A 12,968-nucleotide genomic window follows, 5' to 3' on the forward strand; every position below is an offset into this window, starting at 1 on the left:
TCTGATCCTGGGCTTGCACTGATACCATCTTGTACCGTTCTAGGTACAACTTATATCAATGTTTTCATACAATATGAAATACATAAATCACCTTTCTGCGTATGCATAAAGGATTCTATTTACGCATTATTTCTTTGGGAGTCAAAGGGTACATTCCCTTTGAGAAGAACAACTTCCTAGTCTCACTAGAATTGTCATTCTAATTGAAGTTTATCATCATATGAGAAACTTCCTAGCATCTCTTGTCTATTTTAGGGATTGATATAATCCAATTATATCTTGAAATCTATCATTATAGATTTCCATCCCATGTATATAGACTATGTCTCCCATATACATTCTATCATTATAGAATGTTTAAAGTCATAACTTTAACGATGAAGAATTCCTTTCATTTTCAAAATTAATATATATTTTGTAAACCTAGTAAACAAAAGATTCATTTACATCTTTATGAGAAATCAAACAATTGATCTTTTCTCATAAGACGCTTATAGCTCCCACTAGCTTGCTAAGCTCCATGATGGATGGATCTCTACAACTAACCTGTCTTGTGATTTATAGTTTTAGACATATATTATCAAGACTATCTTAATAATGGTTTCGGAAACCCATATTATGTCCCAACCATTCAACTGAGACGGTTTATAAATCCTTCTGGACTACCTTGGAGCTTGTGGTATAGGAACTAGGTTGTCTTAGAAGTATATATCATATATATATGGGTAATTGATAATGTCCAACGAACTAAATCTTATTCATGTTCATTCTTCTCCTAATGGAGAAATTCATTATCTTACGATGCTACTTTCCTTGATATTTTTCAAGGAAATTAATCTAAAGTGTTACTTTTTCCTTGGATCAAATCTAAGGAGGTAAATACTTTAGACGTCTTACTCATCTACTTACTTTTCTTGAATTCTTTAAAACCTTTTGCAAAGTATTCGGACTTGTGTTTATTCAAAATAAACTATAGTCCAACCGAGAGTGATCTTCGGTGAATGTCATACAACATGAGTAGTATTATGTTGTGGACAAGTGCCACTAACATCTAAGTGAATTAACCTCAACAACTTTGTGATTCTTTCTTCTTTCCAAAAGAATAAAGATTCGAACATTTCGCCTCTATACAATTTTAACAAGAAGGTATTGGATCCGGATCTAACGATCCAAAGCATCCATCTATGACCAACTCGTAACTTATGTTTTAGAGGTATCACATCTCAGTTGGATTAGTCACTACCTTGCAACCTTTTGGGTTTTAAGCATCGTTATATTCTTAAACAGTTAACACTACCACATCATCTCTACTATAGAGACAACCAATTAAATTACAATAATCTAATTATTGATTAATAAAGAACAATGTTTTGTCAAACAAAACATTCATCCATCTCTACTATAGTGACGGATTTAAGTTCCTTAAAATTGGAATGTAAAGACAATCTTTAGTATTTTCCAATTTCTTTGGTAGTTCATATAAGGAAGTAAGTACAATCCGCTTTTGCAGAGATCTATATTCGATTCACGTTTGGAATGTGAAGTACTTTCTCTTCTCTCATTAATCTTCTACTTCTTATTAGCACACTTTTACAACAATTGTAAAAACATAGTTACTAATACAGAATCATGCATTCAAGTAGAAGAACCAACTGTTATGAACTTTTCAAGAACATTTTACAACACCTTCAAAAGGTGTGTTCTTGACACTTGCAAGACATTTCTTGCAAATACCCCTTCCAATGTCCATCCTTTCATAAAGAAAGTTTGTTCCCTTGGAGTTATTTTGCCTTCTTCATTTGACTTCCCTTTTGACTACAATAGTCATGGTCCCTAAACTCCCACTATCTCTCTTGAAACTTATTTCAAATGTGTTATACACATCAAACGATTTGGAGAGTGTGCGGTTATTGTTCACTATATAGTTTACAATAAACTTAGTGAACCATTAGGATAGGGACACAAAGGTGAAGTCCTTGCCTAGTTTCCGTCTCGTTAAGTGGTTTAACACTTCAACACTCAATGATTCAAAATCATCATAAGTCCATATAAATGGACTATTTTTGTCAACCAACCATTATGTTCTAAACATAATAACAAACTTTCAAGAGTTGTTCAAGGCAACTCTCATTTCTTCATACAACAATTTGTAAGTGAAGAATCATGGCACATAAAGTGTCCATGCCCTTGTGCTTACTTCTCAAGTTCCTTGTTCGTGTAACAAAGAGACAAGCACTAGAGTTTGCATTGTCCTCTTCATGGTAAACTTATCTAACATGTTCTTCCATTGATACATTATCAATAGGAAGATTGTGAGGATGAGACTACTTAGGTACTTTTACAATCCATTCAAGACAATCTATGGGACTGTGGTACCAAGTTTGGAAACTAAAGCGTTCGGTTTTTTTCTTTGTCAAGTTTTGGATAGCGTTTGCAAATATATTGGTAAACAAATACATAACGAATATAAATTGATTGATTTTAAGCTATTTGATCCGGGTCTTTAAATCAAAATAGCACCACCCACTATTTTTAGCAAATTCCATATCCCTCATCGGAATTCGAGAGTTTTGGAGGAAACTCTTAGTAGGGTATGGGAGGCTCACTATTACCAAGCCCACCTCACGATGATACGATATCGGCTAGCATTAATAATAATGAGAGAGTACGCTTACTCATTTGCATCTCTTGCAAGTACCCATCTTATTTGGCCTCTAGAGAATGTTGCCTCACAATGATATGATATCGGCGCCATTGCACTTAGTTAAGTTATTCCCACCATGCTTAGTTCATGAAGGGGTTCAAGAATAGCCTCACAATGATATGATATTGGCCATCCTCGTTGCCTACACTCACCTCATCATATGCGTATAGACTCCTCCTGAGTGTAAGCATGCACTTTGTACTCCCCCATGATAGGGTGAAGCCGGTGTACAAGTCACAAACGATTGGAGCCTACCACGGTGGAAGGCCACGAAGAGATATTCAAAGCATCTCTCGCTTATCAACTTAATAATGGTTTGGTTGAGGGTTTTAGGTCTCATCACATATAAACATACATTTTAATCCAATTAAAACATTTTGTTCCTATTACAACTATTGGTCCATATGATTGATTTAGTAGTATATAATACTCCCACTATGCTTTTAAAACGGTTTTTAAAGCAAGACTATATGGTACTACTAACATAAGATTTGCATTCATTGATGGACTATATAGTTGCCTTAGGGCCTTAGGATGACTATGAACCTTTGATTCGATTCAACACGAGCCTAATGTTGAATCTCGGTCTAGGGATGGTGATTGATTTTAGTTACGCGTTTAATCACATTAAGGCGTGTTGTCTTATTGGGCGTTGGACCCAACTACTCCAATTTCATGCATATCGAATAAAACAAGAAAGGAGTACTTCAAAGTAAATAAGCTCTTTTACAACAATTGATCAAATCAAATTACTTTAAAGTAAAGAAGAGCTTATGCTCTTTTACAACAATTGATCATATCAAATTACAACCAAAATTTAATCTACACATTCCCATGGTTCAAACAAATTTGAAACGGCCTTTCACATAGCTCAATTATAGTAGGCTAAGGTTCATAATCACCCTTTCTTTAATTAATTAACGCTTTAACTAATTAAACTTGAATGCAACATTTTCATTTGGTTTTTGTATCCATAGAATTGATTTAAATGGAGCTAAATGAAATGAAAATCCAATTCTCATTTAAAGAGACAAAACAATTTTGTTCTCTACCTAATTTGGGCCAAAATGCTATGACCTCAACTTTTGGGCCATTTTGCAAAACTTAAACTTTTGGGGTCACTTTGTAAAAACACAAAAGTCCACTACTTCATGTAATTACAACTAGAACCCAAAAATTTCCACAAAAGCTAAAACTTCATTAAAGGAGCAAAACAATTTGTCCTTTTAGTGATTTTGGACCTTTACGTAAAAACGTAAACTTTTGGGTCAAAGTACAAATACACAAAAGTATCAAAACTTTATGTAATTGCATAAAAGCCCCTCCATCACCTTTTACCAAAGGTGGCCGGCCATAGTGTTGAAAAATTGAAAAAAAAACTAAAGTTTTGTAAGTGGTTTTTGGTAGGTGAGACAAAGGTGACTTTGATGGTTTGTAAGAAAATGTTTTTATAAAACTTTAAAATTCTTTTAGTCACATCTCACCAATAACTATCACCCACCATTTGAAAAACAAAACTTTATGAAAAACATAAAACTTTTGAATCAAAACTTCAAAACTTTTTGTTCTTGGTAAGAACTTCAAGAAATATGAAGAACATACATGAAAACTCATAATAGCTCCATGGATGTTTTCTTTCACCAAAAACTCAAATTTTCACAACTCAAAAGAGGGTTAATATCCTAGGGTACTTAAGGGTTCCAAAAGTCACTTTAAAACACTTTTAACAAGTCAAACAAGAACCCAAAAATCCACCCTTTGGATTTGGCCGAATTTCCCCAAAAACATGGCACCAAATTTTAGCTCCAAAATTCATGCTCATATGAACTACATTGTTGTTGTTTTCCTTCCTAGTGCTAAAATATGTTTAGTATAATGGCACAAGTAAGGGTGTCGAATCCACAGGGACTAATTGGACCTATACAATCACTTGTTTTGCAAGAACTCTATTAGAGAAATAAAACTAATCAATGTAGGCAGATTTGTTGTTGTAACTTGAAAGCATAAGAAAACAAAGTGAACACAAATAAATGAATCAACAACTAATAAAATGGGATAGTACCAATGGAGATGAAGCTAGGGATTCGATTTTACCATTGCTAACCCAAGGCCATGTTTGTTAAATCAGTTTATACTCAGTCATCTACCTATTGCTTGAGTTTGTTTCACTTAGATATGATCAACCATATGATGTGTGGATTTGATCAAATGTCTCTAATCATGAGCCTAATTGTGATGTGCAACTTTGGTTCCTAATCAAGAATATGTAGTGCACAAGAAACTTTCATAAAACCAAAGGGAACACTCGGCAGGATGTTTGCAAAACATTCCCTTCATTCATTCACATATCCACCAAGATTATGCATGATGTGTGCTTTAATCTTGGCTAAACAACCTGTGGTTAATTCAAATGATGATCAAGCATTAAAATCAACACACTAAGTCACAATTAAATCAGAGAATGAAACAAGAAATAGATAGACTAACTGAGAATTCTGAATTAACTACATGGCAATCTTGCAAGGCTACATCGAATCCCTAGAGAGAGATTAGTTACACTTCATGTTTACAAAAGGTTTGACATAAAAATATATAACATGAGTGAACATAGAATTAAGAAGAAGAAACCCTTGAAGCAAAACTGATGTCGAAATCCTTTAAGAGTGGCCTTCGGTGTTGGTTCTCCAAATGTGATGTAAATGAAATGGATCGGCTTAAGGTTGGATGTTTTCTGCAAATGGGAGAGCAAATGGACAGAGATGGAGCGGCTAGAATGTGTGAATGATGGAATGATGGAAGACCTCAGAGAAGTGATTTTGCACGGTTTTTATAGAAGGGAAATGCAGCTGCCATCATTAAGAATGGAGCTGGAAATGCACATGTGAGCTGGAAGTGCATAAGTGAGCTGGAATGAGTGGGTTTCTGGGGTGGTGGATGCACGGCACAAGGGGAATATGCATGCATATGGCTATTTTAATTGAACATGCATGTGTATTGGCTGCAAAGCTGAAATGGACAACCTGGAATTGGTTGTACAAATCTGGAAAGGGTATGAAAGTGCACGGCATGGTTGTGTTAGTTGGTGTAAATATGGCTGAGTGAATTAAGTAATGGAAGTGCATGTTCTTGGTGCAAAAGGGAGCTGGAAAGGTAATGGAATGCACGGCACAAGGTGTGTGGAAGCTGTTTTGGTGCTAGAAGTGCATAAGTGAGCTGGAACCACATGGGAATGCACGGCAAGGTGTGTAAACATGCATGTGAATGCATGTTTTGGTGTTGGAACCACCTAATCTGACTTCAATGTTTTTGCCTTGTTTAGAATCACCCAATATGGCCGAATTGCACCACTTAACACTTCCACATCTTTTCCTGAAATTCCAGCAGCCAAATGTTTCCTAGATTCTTCATTTGGACTTCAATTTAACTCCCTAGAATCCTCTCCACGTTTGGAATAATGCTCAGCTACCAAAAGGAATGTTTTTACTTCATTTGCCTTCCCATTGATCCAAATACACACTTGGCTGCACATTAACACCAAATAATGTAAAATGCAACTAGTTTAATCCAAAAAACATCACAAAGACGCCAAATAAGGAAGATATAAATGCATGCAAAATGTGACTTATCATACATCTACAACATTTGAGATGGCAAATTTTCTAACAAAATTTACATTCAAAGAAGCAAGAATAAAGCTTGTAACAATTACAACATTCAAATCACAAACTATGAACTACAAAACCCAAAAGGATTCACCAACTACTAGACTTAGGCTCTTGATACCACTTGAAGAAAGATTTGTGAAAAACAAGTTCATTTGAGCAACATCAACAACATGCAATTAACAATTAAAAGGCGGAATCATGTTTATATGCACTCAAAAACAAAACTTAACCCATGAACTTCAAAGCCTAGTAGATAGGTGAACCAAGACTCAACTCAAAACAAAGTGAGTTGAGAAATCAATACCTTTGTAGATTCCTCTTTGCATAAGCAAAGGCTAATCACCCAAAGAGAGGGCCTTCATTCCTTGCATCTTAGATCCATGGATTTGGATGGATGAAAAGGTTTCTCCAAGTTCCCAAAATTGAGAACCTCTAAGTCTCCACACCAAGGCATATTGTAGAAGAAATGAGTGACCTTGAGGAAGTAAGATTGCTAGATGTTTTCCTCAAGGGTGGCCGGCCATTTCTAGAGAGAAAGGAGAGTTTGTGTTTTTCCAATTTCCCCAAAAAAAAAAACTCTAAATGAATTTTGGCTATAAAGTCACACTTATACCTTAATTCATTTGAGTGGCAAACTTGTAAATAAGTCCAAAACCCACTCTTTCTCTAAATGGCCGGCCTTAGGGTATTCATTGGGCTATTTGGGCCTTTGTGAATCATTATTCATTAAGTTGTCATACAACTTAAGTCAATGGACTTGACGTTCGAAGCCCATTGGGCCTTAAGGTCCAAAACTATCCCGAGGTCTTTTAACGAACTTATTCGTTTGATTAATAATCATATTAATTAATCCTTGCCATAAATAATTAAACCATTTAATTATTCTTACTCATCTCCGTTGAATCTTCAATCTCTACCTTACACGGTGTACGATCCATTAGGTTCCTTTTAGCGAGGCAGTGGGCAATTCAAACTCTTTCAAATCGATTATGAATTGAAACTTACTTTCAATTCTCCCGTTAGTGATAATACACTTTTAGGGCTTCCACAAACCATGGTTGACGCCTAGCAACATGTCATGGTTACCCAAGCTAATCAGAAGAGGTGGAGAACCTATTCAGTTTTAGGATTACAAATGCAATACGGTCTTTCTCTAATACAATACTCTTGACCACATTGTTTGGTTTGATAGTTTATTCATGTCTACTATCCAATGTGAGTCTTGTGCTTATATGATTACCTTGAATGTGATTTGGAACACATTCCTAAATCTCATTCATACTTTGGCCAAAGATTCTTAATCATATCATAGAGTATTCTCCCTCAAACAGTTTGAAGGTTAGAGATCCCTTGTTGCGCATTCACTTGCCTCCATGGCTAAGTGGCTTAACCCCAACGATGCCGTGGACACCCGCCTGATGGAGTGACTTTGACATAATCAAAGATTAAGGACCTAACCACAAGACAACTGTGATGCCTCAGGTCAAAAGACTAATTTGCATTATCCCAACCATGAGTTCTCATGTGACATGAATATGAGAACTCTTCGTTGATCGTGTTCAGTGAACTCATTCTCTATTGAGCACCTACGTACTTGTCTTGATGTCACACACACCAATGACTCGAGACTAGTCACTCTCCCTGAGAGAAGACATAGCACGTACTGATCTTAACGGATTGTCAATGCCCAATTGACAATCCTCTGATCAGGAACGTTTAGGATGTGTCAACGAAAGAATGGTCTCATGAATCTAACTTCTTTAGATCGCATTCTTCCAATCACATATTCCTTGGACTTATCGTTTAAGCATATAACATTTATATGAGACGGCTCAAACAATAATCTTTGCCCTTTACATTTAAACTACATTAGTTTGAAATGTCCGTAAAGTATCATCATATGATTGGTTTTAGGGCACATTTCCAACAGGAGCACCGACTGAATAGCGGTGGCAATAACTTCCCCTAGTTGAGCTACATCGGGGAAACTAGGCTCAGCAGAGCGACGTGGTTTCCTACGAGGCGGCATAGTTCTGACAAAAGACACCAAAACAATTAGAACACACACAAAGATGCAGGACTGCCAAACCTATGCTCTGATACTAAACTGACACACCCCGACCAAAATCAGGGCATGCTGGCCATCACGTGAAAGTGACGTAATCATGTGCACAGTGCGGAAGCTAAGAATAATAATAAAGTACGAACCAATAAGAACCAAGCTACACACAGGGTAAATAACATACATGTGCAAGCGTAAGTGTGAAAAATAATATTTAGAGCGCAAAAGACCTAGTGCAGTCCAGGGGAACAAACACTAAATAAACAGACCCAGAGGTGGTCCTACACTGGTGATAATCTGTCAGATATGCCGTGAATTCCTCGAGAGCCACCAAAAGAGCTATCCAACTAGAACCTGGAGGGGCGCAAAACAGAAAGTGTGAGTGGGCAAAAACAAAGCTTTTCAAAATCATTTCAATATCAAAAGTTCTAACCCCTCGCCGTAAAACCTGTATAGTTTCCCAGAAAATAGAATATGCACATATATATAAAACATGCTCAAAAGTATGTCATGTCGAATGCCTCTAAATAAAATGTAAGTATTCAGGTAATGTCAATCAATTCCATGTAATCTGTCAGTCGGAGTCACCTAACGTGACCTGTACGGCTGAATCTAGAGCTCAAATCTCAATTCACTAACTATACTTGCACACAAGTCGGAACCACCTAAAGTGGTCTGTACGACAGGATTGGGTGTAAATAAGTACGCTCAAGTGCTATGATCACGTGAAGACTGGACGAATAATCGCGGGTCACCTACAAGTCGGAACCACCTATAGTGGTCTGTACGACAGGACTGTGCACCTAACTTCAATCCAAGATGAGCGTGTGGTATGGGAGGTAAACATCACGTAAAGGACCGTGCCCTACTCTGGGCGGGAGCACTAACACCGAGGGTGCAGGTTATGAGCTCTCTATGCATCTCATATCACTACTAACCACAACCATAAACCATAACTTACATGACACTTACCTATGCGTCCGCAGCACCAAACATATATATATATATATATATATATATGCAACTAATAATGCATAACTAAATAGGCAAACACAATGCATGACATTTAAAACACATAAACGTTTCATTTCATTTTCTGGGAAAATCACAAGTATATAGGTATATACGGAAAACCAAAAACCCACTCACTGGTATGTAGAAGGGTTGTAACCCCTTTGCCTCAAGTGACTGGGCTCGTCCTCAGGAGTGGTCTCACCTATATGCGAAACAACTATAAAAACGTTAATTTAGAGTACATAACCAAAACTAGGTAATAACTTCTCATACAATGCTCAAATGGGGTGTGTGAATACACCAACGTGATTTACTCAACTTCACGAACATCCCCATATTTTTAAAATAATTTTCTGACATCGTACGCACCCCCACGCGTCGGCCAATGCACGGCCACACGCGCCACCCACGAGCAAGCACGTGCCTGGCACACTGACGGCGTCAGTTAACGCCATCAGGAATATTCCGTTAGATTTGACAGATTCCGTTAAAGTTAACCTAATGCTATTAGGAATATTCTGTCCAAACTGACGGAATATACCGTCGTCTTCTCCGGCCAACCTCCAACGCCGTCGCCGTCGCCGAAAAACTGGAAAAATTTCTAAACTTTGTTTCTTACTCGTTTTTCACCCAAATTTCACGAAATTTGTACCAAAATGAAGCTTACAACTAGAAGAACAAAACCTTACCACTTTCAAGCACTAAAACCAATGGAATCTCGCCAAAAAAACTTCACCAAATCCGCCCAAACCTGCAACTCATGATCCCGACATCCAAAACCTTCAAACGAACCACCCTAAGCTTCCTAAGGACCTCACCAAGCTTCTTACAAACCTGAAATTCCTAAAAACACATGAATTTACGTGTGCATGAACAGTGGCTAAATCGGGGATCTCAAGTTCGACGTGAAAATGAAGGTATCATTACCTAAAATGGGTATGGTTGAACTCGTATGCACTTCACGAACACAAAGGTAGGATTATCTTCCTCGATCTACAACGTTTCTGAGTGTTTTAGTCTTGTCCGTACACAAGCAGAAGAAAAGAGAGAAAGAGGGACTCAGGACAGGAAGAAGATAAGGATGAAAGTGTGTGGGTACGTGTGTGGTCCAAAAACAGCCAGCCAAAACCCCAAAATGACCACACAACGAAACAAAACACTAGGGGCAAAATCATCATTTTACCCCTACGGTACGAAAAATCCAGGACGGGCTGTCACAACTCAAACCCTTTTCATTAAAGCTCTCATAGAATTTATAATAGCTAATGTGGCTTTTACTTAATAAATAGACAACGTGCTTTTGAAAGCACATGGCGCTTTAACAATCAATTTAGCTTATTACACATAAAATAGTTATTCCTACTTAGTTGCAATAATTTACTACATATACACAAGTAACTTATTAAATTACATAATTTGTTTTAACACATATCAAATTCTGACAATTTTGCATTAATTGGCTTCCAAAACAAGCCTTTGAATAAATACGAACTTCATTTGATATAAGACCATCTCTAACCCTTAGGCTAAAGCCAAATTGTTTAGTCCAGAAAATTTAGCTTTTAGCCCAAAAACAGTTTTTGTAACATCCCACATCGCCCAGGGGAGTGGATCCTCTATGTCTTATATGTATATTCCCATCTCTACTTAACATGAGGCCTTTTGGGAGCTCACTGGCTTCGGAGTTCATCGGAACTCCGAAGTTAAGCGAGTTTGCGCGAGAACAATCTCAGGATGGGTGACCCACTGGGAAGTTCTTGTGTGAGTTCCCAGAAACAAAACCGTGAGGGCGTAGTCGGGGCTCAAAACGGACAATATCATGCTACGATGGAGTTAAGCCCGGGACATGGTGGGGCTTGAGCCGGGATGTGACAACTTTTCTACTCCAACCTTTCTAGCCTAAAATTTTAGTCCGGGATTATTAAAGAATGAACTTATTGCTAATTTTTTTCTTAAATTAACTTTTTAAAAAATTATGTAGATTATCGTAAATTAATTTTATGAACATTTTATCTCAGCTGTTGTATTCAATGTCTTTTAAAATTTCATTTAAAAAAAAAAAAAAACAAAATTTGAATCTGGACTATTAGATCAACCAAGCCCAACTGTAGGATGCAGAAAAGAGCCATTGGGCTTTCGTTGGTGGCCGACAGCAGCCCTAACAGTAGGCCCCCTTGTCGGGCGCTAAAGCCAAACGGCCCACGTGGGGCGAGTGCACGAGTGAACGGGCCGAGACTGGGCTCCCTTTGGGCGAGTCCACACATTTGTGGGCTATTTCTTAGGGGGTATTTGGCCTTGGTTTGGCATTTGGCTTTGAGCCCAAAGATTTGGCTTGGGTTGGGTTAGGTTTGGGTGGGGGGGGAATAAGTGGTGTAATTTGGCAAATAGCCCAGGGTTGGGTGTGGTCTAAGGACTCTTCTTCCTCAAATATTGCTTTTCATAATTTCATTTAACATGAAGCCCAATAGCGTAAGGCCAGTTTAGTATTGTTTTTTTTTCCATCAAAAGTTGTTTCACTTTAAAATTAAGCAGTAAAAAAGTGTTTAGTAATATAAAAGATCCTGCTTATTTTAAAAGCAATTGCCTCTAGGCAGCAGCTTTTAAAAGCTGTGTACAAGTTACTTTTAAAAGCTATTTCAATAAAAAGCAGAGTTGAGCTTTTAATGAATATTTTAAATTCTTGTAATACACTCATTAATTTTAAAAAGAACAACATTTATCTTTCTAGACACATTTTATTCTTGGAGAACAAATTGACCATCACCACCTACCAGTACACTCTAACCTCTTACACCACTATCACCACTATCACCACTGTTGCCACCACACCACACCACACAATCGCGCCACAATCTCTAGCAACTTCTGGGCGAGACTCTTAGCGTTCCATTGAGGGAAGTCATCACAATCGTTTTCGTGGAGATGCTCAAAGTGCCTTCAAGATCATATCTAACAGTTCATTTGAGGGAGAATCAAGTGTAGTCACAGAAGACAATACCATTAGTTTGTCACATCGTCGACACACCAATCCATGTAGAGATAGGACCAGGATATGCTTTCACTACCCAGGGTTAGAAGACTTACTCTTATTAAGTCGAGTCTAGCCGGAATGCCTAACCATATAATGGCTTGTTTTAAATGTCCTACTAAAATTACTCAAACTATTGATAGGAAGAGTAGAAAATTTCTCTAGAATAAAATATCTAACTTCTCTCCGATAGCTTGGGAAGAGGTTTGTACCCCGTTAACAGAAGGTGGCCTTGGGATCAAAAAGGTTGATAAATTTAATCTTGCCTTTTTAGCAAAGCTTGTTTGGAGAATTATTAATGATAATGAAAGTTGGTAGGTTAGGATTGTTAAAGCAAAATATTTAAGACATGAATCAATTTGGAATGCAAAGTGTAGGCAAAAGCATTTAGCAGCTTGGAAAGGTATTTTATCAGCTAGACATATTGTAAAACTGGGAATGAGATGGATTGTGGGAAATGGTCAAAACATAGAGTTTTGGTCTCATAACTGGGTT

Source organism: the organism of the source record quoted next, unplaced genomic scaffold, assembly GCF_019419815.1.
Source record: "Pyrus x bretschneideri cultivar Hongxiangsu unplaced genomic scaffold, Pyrus_bretschneideri_v1 Contig7, whole genome shotgun sequence".
Classification (NCBI taxonomy): Eukaryota; Viridiplantae; Streptophyta; class Magnoliopsida; order Rosales; family Rosaceae; genus Pyrus; species Pyrus x bretschneideri.